Here is a 22,042-nt window from a genome sequence, read left to right on the forward strand (position 1 = left end):
AGATAGCAGATCTGATAATGATTACCTTCCAAGTGGGTTTAGTTCATCAGATGAGGATGAGGAAGCAATACAAATTGAAAAAATTTCAAGGACTTCAAGAAGAAGCTGAAGTCTACTGACCTAGAAAGTTAGATGATGCTACATATGCTTGTAATCCTAGTGGCGAACTTGATGGATGCGACCTTTTATATGGTAATTCAACACCATATGCTGATTCTAGTGATGAAGATGAATCATTTGAAGAAGGTACAAGTGAGCAGGTAATTGGGAAAGAAGATAAGTTTTCCAAATTTGATAGGAAGTCTGAGACCCCTACATTTGCTCTAGGAATGAAGTTTAGTGGTAAGAAAGAGTTTAAGGACCCCAAACCTTATCCCTCAAATCGATCAATAGTTGCTTCAAAAAAGGGGTGGTGCTGTCATCACACCACAACCAAAAGTCGCAACCCCCAGCCTGTGCAATGTGACCAAATCAGCTTCATGCTCTAGAGACAAATCCAGAAATCGACAGCAAGATGGATCAAATACGAACCCGGCGTCTCATGCATGTGTAGTACCTCCTTCCAGGATTCAGTTGGCTCCACGAAATCCATCTTGGCGCCTTCTTCCTGCACTTACAGAAGATAGGTGGCTGGTAATCCAGCGGCCCCTCCCCGTACGCAACATGGGACCAAGACCTCCCCTCATCTCCGGCGCCGCGGGTCGACGACGAGCTCAACGGGGAGGAGCTGCCGCTCCACGCTGGCCATCTCCCTCCAAGCTCGCCAGCGCTAGGAGGCTATGTGGGGTGTGTGTGTGTGTGTGAGAGAGAGAGAGACTATCCAACATGGCTGTCCAAAACCAGACTAGTTTGCTCGAGGAGGTTCGATGTCTGGTTTCGGGAGATTAGGGGTGTAATTTAGCTTGTTTTAAACATCAGGGTTGAATTTTAGACTTTCGGCAAAGTTCAGGGGTAGTTTGGACTTAATCCTATCTTTTATTATTTTTTACGTATTCTTGTTTGAATTGTTTGTAGAATTCTCAAGCGATGCAGTAGGCTCTTTTTTTTGTAGGCTTGGTCTCGAATTCATGCGAGGGTTCTAGTGGCAAGGATTTGATTAGAGTTTGTTAACCACTCTTCTTTTTGCGGAATGAATTTAGTCGATGGGCTTTGACAATTGATTTCGTCCAGTTTTTTCTTCAAGGAATATTATGGATCTGATGGGGGTATAAGCCCAGGGTCTCTAGCGGGCCCGCCTTAAAAAATACTAGCCCAACATCCTATTGGACGCATCCGAGCAAAGCCCACGAACTGTACGAATGCACGCCAGCCTTTAACACCTGGCCCCGCCAGAAGCCGACCCCTCAGGGGACACGTGGAGACCTCCCGACCGAGGACCCTTCGGGTCAGCGCCGTACCAAGCGACCCGAATCGTGCGCTCCAAGAACTCCGCCCAGTACAACAGGCATGCCGGTCAAGCCAGCCCCCGTACGACCGCACACGTTACCCATTCCATCCACACGCCACGCCTGCGCAATCCACAGGATCCCCTGACAAGGGCACAATGCAGACTGTGCAGCCAGCACGACGCAACGGATGGGAGATGGGAGAGGACGTCAACGAGCTCCCTCCCGCACGCCGTAATGATGGCTTCTCTTGAACGCAACTCCATTACGCCAGCGACTGCGACAGGGCAGCGCCGCCTGACCAAGGCAGGGTGCCCCTCAACAGGCGTGCCGTCCTTCGGTCAGAAGCCACACAGGGAAGGACGTGCAGTGGTGATACGGACGGAGGAGTCCATACGGACGGATAGGAAAGAAGACGACTGCCGAGCGACCGGCCGAGTGGCAAAGCCACTCCGACTGACAAGAGACGGGACAACAGCTTGACAACCCGTCGACCAAGAAAACCAACCTGACACTAGCCTCTCCACTCCCGATCGACCGGGCAAGGCTCGGCGACTGACGAAGATGAAGGACCCCCGGGTGGAACCAAGACACCTTGATAGAAATATATAAACAGGAGGCCCCACCTTGAAGTATAAAAGGGGAATCCCCCCAAATAGGAGAGGGTTCGACTCTAAGAGATTGAACACACTGCTTGAAGGCTTGTAAGCTCCCCTCTGAACTTTGAGCACCCGGGCTCGAGTAATAGAGCAAGAGAACCACCCCCCCATACTGGACGTAGGGCATTTTCCGGCCCGAACCACTCTAAATTCTCGAGTCATTGTGTGCTAGACCATATCCGATCCAACGCATGACACACTAGCAATCGTGGTAACTCCTCAATTTCCCCGAAATGTCGTTCAATTCTCCTGGTTTGCAGTTCGCTAGATGGTTTTGGGAATTTTGTTAAAAGATGGTACTGTTTTTCATGCCTGAACAGTCTAACTGATTGTGCCAACATTTCTCTCGAGAGGTCAACTAACGAGTCTTTTGCCTTTGTAGCATTACAAAAGTTGATGCTTACATGTGTACCATTTGAGGATCAATGGTGGTTACCCTTGGATGATGAGTGATTGACAACACCGTGTGAATTTAATGTGTCTCTTGGCTCGTGATGTGCAGATGTAGGATATGGTATGGCGCTCGACGACGCGAGGTGAAGGTCAGGCGAAAGATTCATACTGAAGGACCGTGGTGAAGGATGGACGCGAGTAGGCTCGATGGAGCAAAAGGTTCATGCCGAGGGGACCAAGACGGTGAAGGGTGAATGCGAGTAGGCCTGGACCAAGGGACCCGAAGAGGCCGGACGGAGTCATAGGCGGTCCACATGGTGCACGGAAGAGCAAGAGTACATGGTGATGAAGACGGTGTCGGCCAAGTCGGCGAGGACGATGGCGAGTCAAGTAGATGGCCCGTGCGAACGACTCGAAGGCATCAAGGGTCGGCGGGAGGTCGGACACGCGTCGACATAGGCGGTTTGAACGGTTTGGCCTCAAAACCGAGGAGTCAGTCACGTCGTGCGGCGGCGTGCGAGAGGGTTTGGCCTCAAAACCGGAGGAGACATATTTGACCGGTTTTGGCCTCAAAACCGGGGGCAGACATGGCGTGTTCAAGGTCCGGGCGGAGGGCACGTGGCGTCATCGCAAAGCTTGCGTCGAAGCGAAGCGAAGTCGTGAAGGCGACGTGTCTGTACGATGCTCACATAAAAAGATGAACCATTTTGTCCCTGTGTAGGCGTGTATCGTAGTCAATAGCTTAGAGATATTTCAGCCATTTGCCGGAGACCATTATATAGATAGACATGGTTAGTTGGAGGGGTGCTCCTGCCACTCCTGTTTTTCTTTTTCTCTCTATTTTTCTTGTATTTTTCGTTTTATATTTTGTGAAGATTTTGTGGAAATGGAGGCCCTAATCTCCTTTTGTCGTCAAGATTTGGTTCCTTGATTTTAGTTCTTCGCGTTCCCTTTTTTTTCCTGCGATTTTCGGAGCTATTTTCGAGTTATTTTTATTTCTGGAGATTTACTTCGTCTTTTCGCAAATTTCTTTTTGGATCTGTTAGACCGTGAATCAACGGTTCAAGTTTCGTTCGGATCCATGAAGTTTTGAGGAAGTAATTTTGAATCAAATTTTCGGATCTTGTGTGTTCTTCCCCGTTTTCTCCTCTGCTCTTTTGCTCCAGGAACATTCATCGGGGGGAACGGGCAGCGCAGCGTGCGGTGCGCACGCGGGCCAGCAACTCACGCGCGGCGCTCGCGTGGTGTGCAGGCGGCCGGCGGCGGCGTGCGCGGTGCTTGAGCGTGGCCAGAAGCACGCTCGCGGCCGGCGGCGGCTCGCATGCCTGGCGCGTGCAGCCAGGCCACGTGGGCCAGAGCCGGGCAAGCGGCCCACGAGGCTCGGAGTGGCCCGAGAGCGGGCCAGGCGTGGGTTTTTATATTTTTATTTTTTTATTTATCAAATATATATGTTGAATTTTTTTTTTGCAAAAATATCACCCAGCCGCCGGTTCATCCGGCGAAAGGTAGGTACCGCCGGATGAACCGGCAGTAGGCGCTACCGCCGCGCTACAGCCGGCTATAGACCGATACTGCCTATCGCCGTTTCAAACGGCGGTAGGTCCTCCCATATTTTTTAATTATTTTGTATGCTTTCTGGGCTGTAATTATTTGTTTAATTATTTTATAGGCTCTCTGTGCTGTAATTATTTTCTTTATGCTTAGAGATATTTCAAAAAACAATAGAGATAGCAGATGTTATGGAAATACTTTTTTAAAATCTAATACAAATTAGATTTAACTTTAGGAGAATGTAAAAATATATTTTCATAAGATATTATCATGAGCTCCAATTATAATTTCGATGTCCTGTCACCTTGCATCGGATTCTTCTGCACCCCCACTCGTTCACTGTGTGTGGATGTGATGGTACGTCAATTGACAACTTTGCACTTTTCAGGTTGTGTGAACCATGCCTATAGACCAAATACCTCCATATATAAATAGGGACATCACCCCATCTCATACGAAATCACTAGACATCCCCGCACTACCACCATGTCTTCCTCTAGTTCTACCTACATTCCGTGGAATAAGATTAGAGAACCTGTGCCTCAAGGAGTGCAGGGTCCAATGTACTTCTGCGGTTCGTTGTGCAAGCTGATGGAGTCCAAAGTTTTGGGCGATGACTTCGGCAGGAGGTTCTTCATGTGTGACAACTACGAGTACGATCCGCCAAAGCTCTACGGCAAGGACAAACCGAAGGTATCACCTCGCACTATCTAGTTTGCGCCTTCGGAGTACATTAAGTTAAATCTAACTCGGCTTGGAAATAGAGTCCATCACCTCTTTGTGATTTCATACAGTGGCTGGACACTGAGCAATCGACCGAAGCTAAGGAACACGTTGAACGCGAAGCAAGGTGGGCTGCGGAAAGGTGGCAGTGAATGCTGGAAGAGAAAAAAAATGGAGGAGAAGCGCAAGAAAGATAAAGAAGAGATCCAGAAGAGGTACGCAGATGTGGAACGTCGGCAGGCGGAGGAGCGTGAAGCTGATAGGGAGAGGAAGCGAGAGAGGGCCCGCCGTGCGAAGGAGGCGGGGCCCGAGGCTATTAGGAAGGGAAAGTATCCTCGGTGCACTCAGTAGATCACTATCATTTAATGTTCGAATTTCATTTTCCATATGGCATGTTAGGTCTAGATGGAACACGACGTTAGCGTGTTCCATGTACATGCCAGTGCAACTGTTTATATAATTTCAATGTCTAATTAATCTGTATTGTGTACTTTCTACTACAAGTACCCGTTTCATAAAACATGAGCTACAACTAGACTTTTCAGAAGTCTTGGTGTACAAGTAAACTTTTCATACCGACGTGATGACAACTCCATGAGGTTATGTCGGCCACTACACACAATAAAAACAAACAAAACAATCACCCTGCATACATTAAACACAAATAAAGTAGTGGTCCACACAATTGAACGCACATAACACATGACATGGCATGTCAGGACCTGTTGCAAGCTACGGTAATGAGGTCCTAGCATAAAATTAACATGCCTTAGGTAATTCCATCAAACAACATTACATAGACAGGCGGAAGAGGCTGCCGAAAATAAACACGCAACATATTGGCCGGGCAGCTACATTATTTATTCAGATGGAGCAGTACAACATCAATCATTCACGGGCAGTACCCTTATCACGTCCCGTCCTGTCTGCTTTCGCACGTTCGCATTTGTGTACATCTTCATCTACCTTCTTCAACCACTCTATATATTGCTGATCACGACGAGTGATCCACGTGTAAATCCACTCATGGAAATGACACCAATGAGTATGCGTGTCATCACCAGCTTACTGTCGCAAACAAGAAACGATTCAAAATTATAAAAAATAACAAAAATATATTTACAAATTAATCTATACCTGTGATGTTGCACCTCTTTTTTGGAATTCCTCGATATTCTTGCAACACCAATACCTCTGGCCAAAAGTATCGTAATCACGAGATATGTTCGGAACACAACGCATCTGGCAATAGCAATCGGGTGACTGTACACCTTTAGGCCATACCTTGCAATCTGTAATACATCTATTGGGATCGTTAGGAGTGGGTCCTAAATTAGCCTCCATTTCCCGACAGAAAGCTGCCAGGGAGAATGAGGAGCTCATAGCTGTTTGTTTGGACTAACTAAAAATATATGGAACCTGAATTGCAAGTCTGTGCTCTCGGCAACCACATGGTCGTCTTTTATACACGCAGGGCTGCCTGCATCGTCCAAGCACTCTAAACACAGATATGACCTCTCACTGATCCTGACTTCTGCTCTCGCACGCTCCGCACCGCTCACTCCTCCCACTTTAAACAACGACACGACATCTCACTGGTCATGATTTCAGCACTTGCACGGTCCACAGCGCTCACTGGCACCACTTTAAACACCGACACGACCTCTCACTGCTATACGCCAGGACAGTAAAAGCTGTGTCCGTTCACTGCGGCACAGTACTGCACTCGCATGCCAGGACAGGCAAAGCAATCAATGAGCGTCCTTTGAACGTGACCTTATGTCACTTCACTTCATAGTCGAATCCAATGCACGAATAAATGAGCCCGACGCAACTGTGCAGCGGGAAATAACAACTGTATGCATCCTATGTCGGCCACAACGTTCAACACATTCATATTCGAATCCAATGCACGGCACCGGCCTAATCATCATAATGTCACTGCACGGACACATCCCATCGCCCATCATAGTCTACACAGGCCTACATAACATAGTTTGACGGAACAAAGTAATTAACAAGCAACAACCTGTACACTAAATGCGTCCGCGCTTGCCCCCTCTCCTCCTGCCACGTCGCTCTGCAGCCTGGGCCGCCCTAGTGTGGTGCTGCGAGTACGTCAGTGGCTCCAAGTGTCTGGCAACCGTAAAGTCGTCTGCGCCTGCCCTCATGTAGTCCGCCTTGAAAATGGTACGAGTCGTCAATGCAAATACGTAGGAACATAATTACGAAAATATTCAACATTTAAGTACTCACACTGAACTGTAGGAGCCACCTCTTTGTCGGTCCGTGTTCGTGGTTCGCAGGCAAGGGCCGGTACGGCAACGCTAGCTCGTTGCGCTGAACCCCGTCGAACCGAGCCAAAAGGTCGTCGCGCCACGAGAGTCCCACGTCCTCTGCACCCACGGCTCGTCCTGCACACGGCAAGCCTAGAAGCATCGCCACGTCCTGAAGAGTAGGAGTCATCTCACCGACCGGGAGGTGAAACGTGTGCGTCTCCGGACGCCAACGGTCGAGAAGTGCCGCGAGGAGGGACATGTCGAACTGAAACCATGGAGCCCTGTCCCTAGGTCGACGTGCAGGGTCGGCCATATCTCCCTCCACAGGTCGTGCAATCGGGAGAAGACCCGAAGCGCGTAGCTTGTATCGCGAAAATGAAACATCAAGTTAGAACAAATGGTTACGGAAACAATGAAAATATGTGACAAATGTAACCCGTACCTAGGAACCCAGCGACGGTGTATCGGCATCGTCGACATGGGCACACTAGCCCGAAACATCCCTAAGCTTATGCCACGGACCGCAGACATGTACGACGGTGGTGCTTGTCGACGAGAGCATCAAGCAACTCAGGGGTGGCTCCTTCCTCATGCGCCATACCTGCATAATAGGATTTATTAAAAAGAAATTCAGAACATAAATAAGAATATTAAGCGTAATAACATTAAATAATATAATAAATACTAAATAAAATACTAAATGAAGCATAACATAATAAACTAATAAATGATGCACAATAAATTACATATCATATAACTTCAATTTCCAATTAGAGCAACAAAGTTCAACATACGATTGCGACACACATTACAACAAATATTCGTACGCCAAGACGAAATAAGTTTATGACATAGTAGTTCTTAACATTACATAATTTAACATCGGACATGATTCAATAGCGAATCACACAGATGACAATCGTCATCGATCCCACAAGTCCATTGTTGTTCGGACGGCGGCCACGACGACCCGTTGCCTGCGTTGCCGGATTTGGAGCAGCTTCAGATGGGCCTGCTCTATTTGTGCGGCCACCATAACTCAATGCCGTACAATCTTTGTACGTATGACCCGTCTCATGGCACTTCGAACAGAGGCGCACGTCTCGACCAGCCTCTGATCGATCCATGTTATTCCGAATGCGTTTATTTTTGCGTCGGCCCACCCCTTGAAACATTTCCGGATCTGGATCCGGAATGTAAGTTGCATTGTATCCAGGATCAGTTATGAAGTCTCCCAGGATGCGGAACCCATAAATCTCGTGCCTCCAAGTCATCCAAATGGTTTCCTTCATGAAGTAATTTGAGACATACATACGAGGCTGTAGTCCACCAGCTTCAAAACAGGCAGCAATGATATGTGTGCACGACAGATGTTGTAGCTTTGGCTTATGACATGAGCAAATACAAGAATCGGGATGGAGAACACACTCCTGCACATGCTTCTCATGCCGGCCCCCCATTCGGGCTTTCTCCCTACACATCACCTCGTACCGACGTTCCATAGAGCCAACTGGAGTCACCCGGTGTAAACGGGCCTTTTTTAAAAGCTGCCTCCATATACTCCGTAATCTTGTATCCGTAAACTTTGCGATTATCGACCATATCCTTCTGTGCCACAACGTAACGGTCTCTAAAGTATTCGCAAGTGTGATACAAGAAGAACTCGACGATCCCAACAAGTGGCAATGATCTTACACCACGCAGCACCCAATTGTATACCTCGGCTACGTTCGTAGTCATTAAACCGTACCTAGCACCTCCTTCATCAAATAGTAAAGCCCATTTCTCTTTTGGTTCGTGCTCAATCCACTCCGAGAATGTCTTAATTGCCCTTCTCCTTTTGCGCCTGACATTCAGACCATCCAAGCCCACGTCTTCAAGTGAGACCTGGCCGTCCTCCTCTGTATTGACAGGTCTCTTCGCTAGCTCGGCCGTTTATTTTTTTGTCAGCTCATCCAACTTTTTCCATAGGAAGTTGAATTTCCTTTCCTAATTCTGGTTGCATAATCGCTTAAACAGCTTCATAAGGGTTTTGTTCTTGAATTGTCTATGAAAGTTTGCCCCCATATGCCTCATGCACCACCTACTCTTTAGGTCCGGCCAAAATGCAGTCCTACGACGCTCAGTAGAACCATTCTGTATGTCATCAATTGCTTGTAATATACCCTTGTGCCGATCATGAATCAAACACACATTCTCTACATCTTTGACAATCATCTGCTTGACCCTCTGCAAAAACCAATACCAAGTATCCCCTGATTCTTTCTCCACGAAGGCAATTGCCAAAGGCAACAATTGCCTGTTGCCATCAGCTGCAACAGCTGTGAGGATTGCGCCTTTATACCTTTCTGTCAAAAATGTCCCATATATGCAAATGACTGGCCGACAGTGCAGAAACGCCTCAATGCAAGCGCCCAAGGCCAAGAACCACCGTTGGAGTACCTTCTTTCCAGGTTTCTGGGCACATGGATACGTTTTCAAGTCGTAGTAGCTACCAGAATTTCTAAGGCATATCGTGTGCAGCAGTGCCGGGATATTGTGATACGAAGCTTCATACGTCCCCCACCTCATCTCCAGCGCTTTCTGCTTCGCTCTGTAAGCTTTGTTGTAGCTAATTTTATATTTAAACTCCTCCTCAACAGCACAAATAATTGACTTAGGTTCATAACTAGGATTGTCTACGATCAAAGGGTACATGTAGTTAGCTATAAAACCTGCACTGAGGTTCCGATGCTGTGGTTCTAGTTGCTCAAGTAGACATGTGTGCTCCACAACTTTTATGACCTCCCAGAAATCCTGCCACTTGCCCATAGAAGCGTACATCCTAAAAGGGCATTCGCTTCTCACACAACGCACGTCATATGTTCTCGGACTGCTCTTGACAACTTTGAACTGTCTTTGCAAAGAGAGAGTGGACCAACGTTTTACAGCTTCCTTCATATTGTCACTGTTGGCATACACCGAACCGATGCATACCTCATTTTGCCTGTACTTCCAAGGGACCGCTTCACCTTCATTTACACTTAATTTTGAAAAATCATACCTGAACCAGTTGTGTGGGACATGATAATCATCATCATCATCCGAGGAATCATCATTCATTGCATTGTGCTGTTGTTCACCCTCTCTCTGAAACTCTTCAACTATTTCTGGAATGTTTTCCCCTTCATCAGCCTGACTAGTTGCTTGACGAGGTTCGTGTGCAGCATGTCTATCATCTTCTACAATCCCGAGTTCACCACATTATTCATGAGGTTCATGCATCGTCTCGGTATCTTCCGATATTATATCTCCCTGCCTTTCATGATTCCCACCCGCTTCAGTACTAAAACTAATCTTCTCGAATGCTTGAACAAATAACACAAGCGGTGTCACACCCGGTTTTAAGGACAAAACCGAATGCATAACTATATGTATGCCAGGATCAAATTTCATACATATAGTGACATTATAAGTGAATAATCAACAACATCTTCAAAAAGACTTCACCACAACTTTCTCCTTCCGAGCAGCAGTAAGCAAGGGTGAGTACACTTATGGTTTGTACTCAGCAAGGTCACAAGAAATAACCAGAATGTGATTTATATCCATCTTTAAGTTTATTAATCATGTGAGGGTCCAAGCCGCTCTTGACCGTGAGCACGGCTAACCGGTTAGTTTTAACTATGCAGAGGTTGTACACTTTCACCACAATTCGCGTAAAAGTTCCGAAGAACTTTGAACCCAACCACGCATATGTGCTAATCAGGCACAATACCACACTTCCGAGGTGTGATTGCATAGGGACGCTACGAGGCCTTTACAAAGAATCCCTATATGTATGTGTTGGTCCCTGCCGTTGCGGTCCCTCAGAAGACACAGCTTCCTTCATCTGCTCCACAACACAAACTCATAACCACCAAGCAAACAACCCCAACACAACATATAGTTCATCTAATTACTTAGCCAAGACCAGAGCCATATAGTATTGTGGTTGTACGGTTTTCTTGGGTGGTTCTCCATGTTCCAATTAAATCATAGTACTCTTGTAAATAAGCATAGATAGAAAGATGGTTAGGGTCACTTGCCTTTCTCCAACGAAAAGCTACTCTTACTGCTCTTCACTGCTCTTCAGCTTTTGCTCACTTGCAATTCTTGATCTTCAATCTTTGAATGGCGATCCTTCTACTCGAGGCGATCAACGAGCAACCATACAAAATAAAAAAAAGATACATCTAAGAACAATACACCAAAACAAAGAAAGGCTTTAAAAGAATGCACTAAAGGATAGGGCTCGTTGCTATGGTCACGGAGGCGCAAGAAACACGGAAAACGGAGCTAAAACAGCGATTTTATGTGATAAACGATGAGTCAGGAATTTATTAGTCACGATTAACCAAGGGGTTAAGAACTAATGGAAAATATTTGTAAGACACAACAAAGTGTGCTCACATAGGATAACAGGGTGATAAAGCTATCGCACACGTTGCAAGGATCACGTGAGCGCGAGAATAGATGAAAACGGAGTTAAAATGAAGAAGTTATGGCTAAAACAAGGTTCCAAGGACTTATTTGTGAAGAAACAGAGCTTCCATGGGCTAGATCTGAAGAAACCAGGGGTCTAAACATAATTAAACCTAAACTTCAGGGGCTAGCTTGAAAAACTACAGGCTAAGGACAGCGGGTTCTATTTTAGAAAAGCTCAGGGTTTAAAACGTAAAAGAAAGAACCTAAACGTAATTTCTTTTGAACGTGGCTGGACTACGGGTTTATTTTGTGAAAATGGAAGGACTCTTTTGCAAAGAGAACAGGCGATCCGGTATCTAGGGTTTAGGAGCGTCGGATCTGGATCTAACGGCTGGGATCAAACCGGGGATCCGATCTAATCTAAACCGTTGCGCGCGGATCGGACGGCTGGGGTCGCTTGGGGCGAACAGAGCTGCGGCGTGGGCACCGGCGGCGAGCAGACCGCGGTGGGGGCTCGCCGGTGTTTCGCGATAACGCGATTCCGGCTCGGTTCAACGCGGGTTTTGCACGCGGAGGTAGCGCGTGACGCCAGGAATGCGATTGCGGCTTCTACACGGCGGATCGGCGGCTCTGTGGCGAGCGGCGACGGAGCAAATCCGGCAGGCGCGGGCGCGCGCGCAGGAGCGAGAAGGGGAGGGGAAAAAGGGCCGGCGACGAGCTTTACCTTGACGCGAAGCTTCGGAGATGCGGGATTTGGACGGAACGCGATGGCACGGTGGTGGCGCAGAGCTCCAGCTCAACAATGGCGGCGGGTAGGGTTTGAGCGAGCAGAGGCGGTGCTACAAGTCGATGGGGCCAAGGGAGGGGTCTTGGGCGCCTTTATATAGGGCGGAGCAGCCACCTTGGCGTGCGTGCCAAGGTTCGGCAGGTGGCGCGTGCGGCGCTAGGACTCGGTGGTCGAGCCTCGGTCGGACTCGAGCTCGAGACCGGCTCGGGTACGTGCAGGGGTGTGGGTCTAGACCGACGCGCGTGCGGGGATGGAACGCAGAGTACCTAGGCGTGCGGGCCAAGTGGCGAGGGAGGGCCACGGGGCAGCGGCACGGCGCAGCGCTTCCCAGACGCAGAGACGGGGCGTCGGCCGGAGGTAGAAGGCGACCCTGACAGGTGGGGCCCACCTGTCAGCGGGAGCGGCGGAGGAGAGCGCGAGCGGGCTGGCGGAGGGAGCTGGGCCCTGCGCGAGGTGCGAGCTTGGGCTGCTACGTGGGCCACGCGGGAGAGAAGGGAAAAAAAAGAAAAGCTGGGCCGGGCTGAGATTGTTGATCTGAAAACGTTTTCCTTTTTCTTTTCTCAAAACCAAACAAACAAATTCAATTCAAATTCAAACTCAAAGATTTGAATTCAAAATTGAACCACAAACAATAAAACAAATGCAAGGCAGCATGGATGCACAACAACAAAACATTTTCACTAAATTTTATAAAAACAACCCGTCATTATTTATTTTTACTAAATTCTCTGTGGAGAAAATAAATGTTGGGAAATTTTTAAAATTATGAGAAAATTGTTGTTTTATTTTTAATTTTAATCACATCCTGAAATCCAAAAATTTCAGGGTGTTACAAGCGGTAAGCCTCTGCTACTACTTATATTGACATAATTCCTCCAGTTTTGAGTCCCTTCAAGCGGCAATAGTTCCCAAAACACTGGTTCCCTTCGACTGACCACTGCCATGACAGTGATCTCATGTTCATCTCGATTAAGGCCGAAAGCCTTAAATAGCCAATTGGATATTGAAATCCATGTCCTCTCTCTAGCTCTGGGTATTTTTTTTGTGATCGAACTAAACTCTAACAAATCTACCCCTTCAGGACCATATCTAACTTCACCTGACCCATAGAACACTTGAAAATACAAATCATCTGACATGCCTGCCAACATTTACTACAATAATTACTTGTCCTTACAATTTAATCAACGACAGTAAATATTTTTGTTATTTTATAATGTCAAATTCAGACCACAATTTAAATATTAATAATATTTTCTACACAGATGTAGACATACATCGATCCAACCAATTTTTCATATTTCAATTAAACAAGCACTGTATATGACTCAGTTATATTGTATTGATGACCATTCCAATATTGATAGCATTTTTTATCATCAATTATAATTGTAAATCGAGTAATGGGACGTAATTATTTTTTAGGTCTATCCTAATTTGTTCTCTACAATTTCTATAACCGACTTATATTTCTAGATTTTTGTATCTAACATAATATAAATTACTAATATTTCTATGCGACTAATATGTCTATTTCAAGTCATTTATATATATATATATAAACTAATATTCATATTTAAACTAATATTTTTAATTTCATGTACTACAATTTATATCTAAAATAATTATATCCAAACCAATAATATTCATTAAAACTATTTCTACACCCAATACTCTACACATGCATATATTTCCTAGTACTAGGCTACCAACTATTATTCATAAAACTAGATTTTAAAGTGTACCTGAGACAAAACACGCCGGCCCTCGCTTCTTTCTCGCGCAGGGGCGGGCGGGCGACCGAGGCGCGCCCGGCCTGGGCGAGCGGCGCCGCGCAGCGGCGGGCGGGGGACCGCCGGCGCACAGGGGAGCGGGCGACACGGGCGAGCGGAGGAGTGTGGCGGCGCTGGAAGTGCGACCGGAGGCGCTGGCCGGAGCGCGGCCACTTTAAGAGGGGGGTCCTTCTGCCGGTTGGTTCGGCGGTAGCAGCTTACCGCCGGATCATCCGGCGGTAAGGCTAAAAAACCGCCGTTTCAAATGGCGGTAGGTTCCCGGCCCACCACGGCCCACCGACCCGGCCCGTACCGCTGATTGAAACGGCGGTATGAACCTACCGCCGGTCCATCCGGCGGTACCTACCTTCCACCGGATGAACCGGCGGCTAGGTGACATTTTTACAAAAAAAAAAGATTTCGCCATATATTTTTGATAAATCGAAAAAATATAAAAATAAAAAATTTTGGCCTTTGCACCGGGCAAGCAGGCCGCCAGTGGCGTGCGTGGCAGGCTGCCTGGCAGCTGGTTTGGGATACCAGTCAATGTGAAAGTCTCATCTCTTACTGTGGCTCCCCTGATAGCATTCATCTTAATGCAAATAACTGCCTGGCCTGCCTGTTGTGGAGAGGTGATGTGATTGGGTGGTTTGTTATTTATGAGGCTTGCTTGCATCTAGGGTTGAAAACGGTCGCACCGATTTCTACAGTTTACCCGCTTGTTTTCGTATTTTTGGACAAATACGGAATTGGTACGAAAGACACGATGTCAAATTTGAAAACGGGACGAAAACGGTTTGGCTTGTATTCTGATCATTTTTGTATTTCCCGTATTTTATCGGGATATCCTATTTTACTAATTCGCTATATACCGTTTTTACTACTATGTGTGTGTCTATGGCTATGAATTTGTTTAATCTTCTCTGAGTTGCGACTATATGTCACACTACTATGTGTGTGGTTGTAAACCTTGTTTGTTTGTGAGGTTGTGAATTATTATCATAGTTTACAATTACTTGTATTATTATCATTTGTATTGTTTTCATGTACTCATGCTCGGTTTGTTGGATGATTGCGTATCATCAGATCGGTGTGTTTCCATTTTGCTTTCCGTAGACCGTTCGTTTTCGACACATATCCGTTTGGATTGGTTCGTTTTTGATATCCCATAAGTCCGTATTTGTTTCCATGTTCAGCAATTATGTTTTCAATATAATTTTTGTATTAAAATGTAAAAGTGAAAATGGTAACGGGGTTATCCCGACCGTTTATCTTAACAAGGAAAGATGCTGTGAAGAGAGTTCATGCTCATATATGCTGATAACTTCCATGAACTTCAGAAGCACACCCAGCAAAAACATCCATATTCACACCCTTCAGAATTGATCCTGCTCGCCGAGTTGGCTAGCAGAATTTGCAGCAGCTTCTGATATAATAGATGTCTTGAGCAAAATACATGCATATGTTCCTAATGGTATAGTCTTGGGAGATTATGTCATCGAGTGTGGGGATGATGAAGCTGGAGATGAGTATGAAGTCTACCACAGGGTTAGAAGGAACCGGTGGGCATCCTGTATTTTTTGCAAGGCATTCCGTAGATCTCCACGGGGCTGAAGAAGAGCACGAGCAAGGGAAATGAGAGAGGCTCAGCAGCGCGTGGAGGCCGTGCACATGAGCAGGCTCGGTAGCGTGCGGAGATCTAACTATATCCATGCTAGCATTATGAAATTTGCCATGGTTACTTCATCAAATCCATTGCCTGTTTGGCTACTGTTTCTTTTATTTGGCACACTTCACAGCAGGTTGCTAATCTTTAAATCAATATGGATGCTCCTGATGGTTCTGCAATAAAAAATATAAGAGCACCACATAGATGTTATTATTAGTCTCACTGATAGATAGTTTATTGATCGGGATTGATGATTGAGATGCCGAATAAGACTCCTAATGGATAGAACAGGTTTTATCGATGTTAATTTTTTGTTACCATATACTATGATTCCGTGATAGATTTTTCCATTCACATGCAACTTTCATCTGAAATAGATAGAACAAGTGATTGTTACCTTTCAGCAACTTGCGTAAATTTAGTTGTCTAATATTTATATTTAATTGTTAAAACGACAGGGCTCGCAAAGCGCCCCGAATGTTCTAGTATACATATTGTATTGCTTACGAAATCCTTATGATGCTATCCATCAAGTTTACTGGTAGCAACTTATCCTTATCCAGTATAAGAATGGTCAAATAATAAAATGAAAACTAGTAGTTGTGTGTTTACATCACCAAACCTGTCATTAAATTGTGTAATTTGCCTATCAATTTGTTATCGCCATAGGTTAATTTATGGGCCGAAAGCAAGTTGGGTTTAAAGCAGAAGATTAAGAAGGCTTGTAAATCGGCTCCTGCATGAGTATTTGGGCCACATGAGCCATGTATCTTTAGATTTAGTTCAAGATTAGAGATAGAGTCCGATCGGGACAAGATAGGATTAGATTGTTTCCCAAGTCTCCGGACTATAAATATGTACCCTATGTTATTCATGAAATGGAGAACGTCATCACGTCTCGCAAACAGCAACTCTCGGCGCATCGCCACCCCTAATCTTAGGGTTTCATCCAAGTAAGCGCCATGCTGCCCTGATTGCTTCCCACGATCAGGGCAGCATTGTTCTTGCTTTTACCTTGGTATTACTTATACTGAAGCATTTTTGATGGCGAGTAGTACTAGTTATCTTGGTGTTCGTAGCACAGCTTTAGTAGATTTATCATGCTTTTGTTGCTTATTGTCTACGAATATCATGTTGTCTTTACGCGATCATGTCATCATCTTATACTAGTTCTTGTTGCATAGAGTTAGCTGCGTAAAGGCAACACCCTGTTTCTTTCATGTTTAGTAGATCTGATCTGTTATGGTTCGTTCTCATGATTGGGAATTAGCATAATATCTGCTAGGTTAGGCCTTGCAAACGGGTTGAATGATCCGGCGGTGTTTTGAATGTCTTGCTTTGATCTTAATAGGGAATTGATCCGAGAATTAGCTTTTGCTTGTTCTTAGGCCTCTGTTCGGGTTGATGCATGGTTGTTTCATATGTTCGTTAGGCTCAATCACGTGTAGGATGTTCCGATCTAGCAGTGAAGCTTTACCATCGTAGATTAGATTAGCTAGGTTTAATGGAAGCAGTTTCCATAATTACATGCTTTATCCACTGATATCAGATACATAGATCTGATCTGACACCGGGACTCAATCGGCTCTTTAAAGCCGATGCAAGAGTCGTCCCGGGGAGCCGACCTCACGGCTCGGACTTACGTTTCCACGTGTTTGTGTATGCAGGCAAATCGTTGCAAGCACGTTCGCACCCTCCTGATCGGGTATAGGTCAGGTGGCACGCCCGACATTCTCCGGAATCTCCAGGCGCGTGACGGAATTGCGGGCCGTTGACGAGGGAGCAGTGCCTGCCAGCGCCCCGGCGACCTCCCGGCTCTTCGTGTTGCCTGTCGCTGCTCGCCGGTGGGTTTCGACCGACTACACAATTACAATACAAGACCATACATGCTAAAAGATAAAATTAGAATATGAGCGTATGTGCGGCTCTGAAAAGATAGGATATGTTAATAAAAAAAAGATAGGATATGAATAAGTCATCTAGAGAAAAATATCTTTCCAAGAGGTAATACACCCCTCCTCTAATATAACATCCTATGGCCATCCTCATGGCCCAAAACTCGCCCAAAGATGACAAGAGGGAACGGGAGTCTCCATCAGACTTTTGGAAGCCCATGTTCAAGAACTCTAGAGCTATCCTTATCTTGAATGTTCTCCTCCGGGCAACATGATGGGATGAGATGTATTGATGAGGTGGTGATATCATGGCTATGCGCACCCTCATTATTATTGTGCACCGACCACATCATGCAAGGAGCATGGTAATGGTCTAGTCAGAACTCACTGTGTATGTACCAAACTATCCATGTCTATGTTCCACTCATGTACTCCATAGAGCTAGTGGGTTAAACTTTAATTTAGCAGGTAGCTAATTTTTAGCACATGTTTAACCCCCCCCCCCACACACACACACACTATTTGGAAGATTTAGAGCTAATTTTTAGCTGGCTAACTCAATTCAAAGAGACCCTTATGTGTTACTCTCAATCTCTCATAGCTCGTGTGGGGGACTATTAGGGTCACATGTGTGACTAAGAATGGGCCACCATGTGGTCTAAAAAGGAACCACAAGGAAAAAATAATTGTATTTTCAAAACAGTATATCCAAATCAAAATCCGAATGCACCACCACTAGCAGGGGAGGACACCGCCATCATATGGCACCACACGTCCGCACCGTCCATGCTCACGGGATCTGAGGGGGAGTGAGGGGTGGGTTGCGGTGGTGTGGCTGAGTGGGATTGAGGGCCAGCCTGTGGCAGCTTTGGCGTGAGAGTGGGAGACAGAGCGGTGAGGGCTCGAGGGGCTGGGGACGGCGGCTTAAGGTAGGAGGCTGGTAGTGGGAGGGAGCGGTGAGGGGACTAGGGCTAGGGTACTACATGATATTGGGTTGATTAATTTGGTTACCCAACCTCTGAGACCGAAATAACTCTAATTAATTCACTTACTTGAAAACTTGGATCAAAATTATAACAAAAAGTTTCAGTTTCGGTCAGTTCAGGTTTGGTCTCGGTTATTTTAGTTCGGTATGGATCTTGATAACTACTTATCCTATGTGCATATATATAGTTGGAAATGTTTATAATTTTGAAAAGAGGGAATATCTAATAAAACTAACAAGAATTGAAAGGAGGGAACGTATCAGGTGCAAATCAACCTCTTGGTGCCACCGTGCAAACTTCTAATGTGGGTCTTAGGATCAACATCCAAGGGGCATCACTTAACTGTCCGCCTCTAATCACACTTTTGCAAATCCCTCCTCCCCACTTCTCCTCCCCATGCACCTTGGATGTTCATCCTGTGGCACAGATTAGAAGTTTGCACGGTTGCATGAAGAGGTTGGTTTGCACCTGATACGTTGCATGAAAGTAAACTTAAGAGAAAAAATATAAACATGATCTTTTTATGTTTTTAAAGTGATGCCTTACTCATAAGATGCTCAATAAATGGTAATGTCTTGTTTCCTTATACTTTCTAGATCAGTCTAGAATATCAATGAATGCTAACTAGGGATAAATATCTCAAAGATGATTACATACTAGGCAAAAATATCACAAAGATGTTGCAATACTCCCCACATCTTCTATTAATACAAGGCATCATAAAGCTTTTGTGATGGATTAGAAAAAATGGACAAAAAAATCATATGGCCCTACATTATTATGTTGGTAGTTGTGTTACATAGTTGTTTTAATGGAAGTTGCGGATAACTTATACTTAACCCCAATCAACCAAACTAATCATTCTAACTTCAAGCAGAATGAAATGAATAGCAACTTAAATGTAACTAGAATGTCTTATATTACAGGAAGGAGAAACAGTAGTCTTAGTGGTTTATGTCCGAAACATTATGTATCTGTTCTTGGCCCAACAACATCTGATATAATTTTTGATGCTTTGTAGACAACACAAATGACATCTGCAGTTCTGAAATGACATCTGCAGTTCTGCCCGTGATTGGTCGATTACTGACAAGTAATGTGTGAACATGAGAAGCGTATAGATATCAATGTGGCAAGCCATTTCAGTCTCAAATGAGAAAGTAATGTGTAAAATTAGTTCTAGTGCAAAAAATACGCAAGTGATAGTAACTTACGATAATTATATTTAAAATAAATCATTCTCACGCAGTTTTGTATCAGGTAGTAGAGAGACATGGCACACAATGTTGTTTATTGATAAGTAGGTTGGGAAAGCAATTCCTTTTTCTTTGCGATTCATAATAAAGAAATCTTCAAGATTCCTATTTCAGTAAATACTCGTGCAATTCAGCAAGATGATTTACAAGAAAAATGAAAAAGGCAGGATTTATAATTAATTACTCTGTTAAAGTATTATCCCCCCTATGATATATGTCCACGACCCTCACACCTGCTATTGGAAGGACCTCGGATGTCGCCCAGAGGGGGGTGAATAGTCATTTCTAAAAATGCTGCAATTTACAAAACTTAGTCTGGCTGTTAGCACCAAGACCGGTCAGACCAGTCCAACACTTAGAATAGCTAACAAACTGGCCAACTGGTCAGACCAGTTGGTATGACCGGTTAGACCAGTCCTAAGCAGAAAGCACACAAAATCAGAGTTACTTCCCCTCCTCGAGCTCTAGCACAAATCAAATTTGGTGTGTTGCCTCTGCAGATGATTTCAAGTATGTTTTGCAAGTCCTTGCACACAGAAACACAACACCCAAGTAGATCGAAACGGAAGTACAAATAAAACTAGAGCACAAGTGGTGAGGCAAACCACAAAGGAGACACGAGAAATTTGTTTAATCGAAGTTCAGATTCACCAAAGTGAATCCTAGTCTCCATTGAGAAACTCTTTAGGAACGTGAGTCTATTTCAACTCCCTTTCCACCTAGTTGGGTCTTCTTCCAACCCTTTCCTCACTTCACTATCTTATCCTTTCCACCAAGGGGGCAACATCACACCCATATAAACTTGTCGCTGCTCACCATATCGTTGGGTGCTAGTCGGCGACTTGTTATCGCCAGAATTTGACCAGGATTGGTAGGCCAAATGTCAGAAGAAGCCCACGGTAAAGGAGACCACTTAGCCAGGCTTATATCATAAGTTTGGCCAAATACAATGATAATTGGGTACTCAAGGGTCAAGCTGAGATGGGGTCACGGGCCTAATCCATGTTGAAGCCTAGTCTATTCACGAAGCTGGATTGCAGGAAGAGGCTGCACTCGTTGACACCTCCGACGTGCTACATGCGTCCATCGGCCGATCCCAGCCGACGTCTGTGTGGGAGGTCTGCCTCACCCGACCCCGCAGCAGGGGTTCCCGATGCTGCTGGAATCACATCAAGATACGTTCGGAGTCGACGGGGATTGCCGAAACAATAAGATCTGCCACGATTGTTTCAGCTGATATCTGGAAGCTTCATGAAGATCTAGATTGACGGAAGATAGGAGTCCAGATTTAGTTAGTTATTTAGATATTATATTTTGTTTCCTTTTGTTAGTTAGAGTTTGGCTTACGGGTCAAGTCATCTAAACAATAAATATGTACCTATTCATTTAATGAAAAAGAAGAACGTCATCACGTCTCATAACAACAATCCTCGGCGCACCGCCACCCCTAATACTAGGGTTTCATCCAAGTAAGCGCCATGCTGCCCTGATCACTTCTTGAGATTAGGGCAGCATTATTCTTGCTTTTACCTTGGTATTACTCGTACTGAAGCGTTTTTGATGGCGAGTAGTGCTAGTTATCCTGATGTTCGTAGCATGACCTTTAGTAGATTTATCATGCTCTTGTTGTTTATCATCTACGAATATCATGTTATCTCTGCGTGATCATGTATTAATCTTACGCTAATTCTCATTGTATAGAGTTAGTCGCGTAGAGATAACACCCTGCTTCTTTTCTATCTAGTAGATCTAATCTATTAAGGTTTGTTCTTATACTTAAGAATCGGCTTAATATCTGCTAGGTTAGGCCTTGCAAACGGGTTGGACGATCCGTCGACGTATTAGATGCTTTGCCTTGATCTTAATAGGGATTGATCCGGGAATCGGCTTTCGCTTATTCTTAGGCCTCTATTCTGGTTAAGGTTTGGTTATCTATTACGCTCGTTAGGCCTAACTATGTGTAGGATGTTCCAATCTAGCAGTGAAGCTTTTACCATTGTGGATTGGATTAGCTAGATCTAATTGAAGCAGTTTTTGCAGTTATTAGCTAGATCTTAGACCTGAGGGCCAGAATTTTGCATTCTAGATTAACATGATGGGACCCGTACGCCGCCGTGACGAGCAGAGGAAAGAGGCCGATTCTGGCAAACGGCCCCAGGATGAAGATGAGTCGGAGCAGCAACATATTACTAAAGAACAAGTGTGTCACATCCGCAATCAACTCCTAACTTCCAATCGGCT

General features: G+C 45.2%; 1 pseudogene; it reads left to right on the forward strand.

Moving 5' to 3' along the window:
- The window catches only part of LOC120667597, a 29,619-nt pseudogene that overhangs the window by 395 nt on the left and 7,182 nt on the right, over nucleotides 1–22,042 (forward strand).

Source organism: Panicum virgatum, chromosome 3N, assembly GCF_016808335.1.
Source record: "Panicum virgatum strain AP13 chromosome 3N, P.virgatum_v5, whole genome shotgun sequence".
Taxonomy (NCBI): Eukaryota; Viridiplantae; Streptophyta; class Magnoliopsida; order Poales; family Poaceae; genus Panicum; species Panicum virgatum.